Here is a 1,827-nt window from a genome sequence, read left to right on the forward strand (position 1 = left end):
TTTAAGGACAAAAACATACTAAACTTAACACTCAGATTTATCGGTGAGAAGAGAAGTGACCAGAGACAGGTTTCACGAGAAGTGCACACTGCCTTCTGGACTGATTTTGTGACTGGAGAGGCAGAAGGAGAGGCTTTCCGTGGTCCTTCAATAAATCCAAAATGGCAGGAAGAATGAAATTCAGTTGGAAGAATACTACGGAAAGGTTTGACTGATCGACGTATTAGAAATTGCAAAGAAAAAGTATACACGGATATTAAGATGCTGCAAGACATAAAAGCTAAGACAAGTAAATATTATCAGCTCGGCATGTCTAGCCGATTGACCTCCCGTCTACATGAATTATGGGACCAAAGTGGAGTGTTAGTCGGACAGATGCATTAAACCCAGCACCTACAGACCTCAGCTACCAGGCTCCCCCTATCCACCAAAACTGGTCGCACCCCAGGGCAAACAGATTGGCCCATTCATTTGCCTCGTACGATATGAAATTAGAAATTAAAAACCACGCAGTGAAAGTTATTTATATTACTCATTTAGGGGGGGGGGGGCACTATGATTTTATAGTGTGAATATAAAGAAATTTACCCATAGTGTTAAGCTTTAACGAAAAGAATTGTTCTGTGTACCAGTATTCGTAATGAAGCATATGAAACACATGCGGTTTATTTTAACTTATTAATCATTATGTTTTGATTAGGTTGCTGTTGACGTCAAGCTTCTGACGGCAAGACCAGTATCAGTACAAATAGTCAGAAAACTTCAAATTCAAAAGCAAGAAGTGATCGTTGGAGATAGCTCTGCAACAATGAAATTAACACTTTGGGATGACATGGTGACGAAGCTAGAATTTGGCAAAAGTTACAGAATAGATCAACTCTCAACCCGCCTGTTCCAAAATGTAAAAACAACTGCGGTTACGAAAGCTACAAGCATTGAAAGAATTGATGATTTGGTAAATTGTTTACAGGCATCTGAAGATAATGATCTCATTGAAAAGGAAGGAAAAATAACCCAAGTGGGTTTAGTGATGCACTTTTCGTGTGAAATGTGTAAGGGAAAAGTTGTCCTGCCAGATGATGTTTCTAAATTCATCAGTTGCCCATCGTTCAAAATGAAAATGGCGAAAGAAACCTGACAAAAATCAATGAATGTTACTCTCTGCTTCTCTTATGGAGACCAGAAAGTAAAGCTATCAATTTTCTCCTCAACATAACTTACAATGTGTATTGCTAGTCACCTCAGTGTTGATAATGTGGAAAACATTGAAGATTTTCTCCTGTCAAATTCTTTCAGAGTAGCGTACTCAAATGAAACAAAAAATTTGCAAAACGTTGTCCATCTTACTAATGTCGCTGGTGTAAACCAATAGCAAGCTTTTTACTCTGGCAAAAAATGCCTGAATCTTATATGATTTATTATGCTGGTGGTTTAAAGCCTTTAAAAATGTATGCTGGAAAAGAGTAACTCCCTTGCTTTTTAGTGAATATACCTAACTGTACAGATTTTAAATAACAGAAACAAAGTATTTTTTTTTTAAATTGACTTACATAAATAAACCCTTTTGCATGAAAATCAGATATAACACAATTTGCCGAGGTGTTTGGATTAAGAAGACTCACAGATTAAAATTTACATTACTAAAAATTGATGCTTTGTTTGAAGGTGGCAGATGATAGTTTTTTGCTTTGCAATGAAAACGTTTGAGTGACGGTTTACTTAACATTGAGCTGCTTTAAAAATGTGCATTGAAAAATTTTAAATTCCCTCTACAGTTAATGATAGTATGAAGTAGTCCCTTGAGAAATTTGAAGCTTTTATGAATAT

General features: G+C 36.2%; 1 pseudogene; it reads left to right on the forward strand.

Annotated features, from left to right (window-relative positions):
- Positions 1-344: 344 nt before the first annotated feature.
- Positions 345-1,372, forward strand: LOC134231707 (uncharacterized; annotated as a pseudogene).
- The last annotated feature ends 455 nt before the right edge of the window (positions 1,373-1,827 follow it).

Source organism: Saccostrea cucullata, unplaced genomic scaffold, assembly GCF_032062105.1.
Source record: "Saccostrea cucullata isolate Sc308-1 unplaced genomic scaffold, CSIRO_AGI_Scuc_v1 ctg3765, whole genome shotgun sequence".
Classification (NCBI taxonomy): Eukaryota; Metazoa; Mollusca; class Bivalvia; order Ostreida; family Ostreidae; genus Saccostrea; species Saccostrea cuccullata.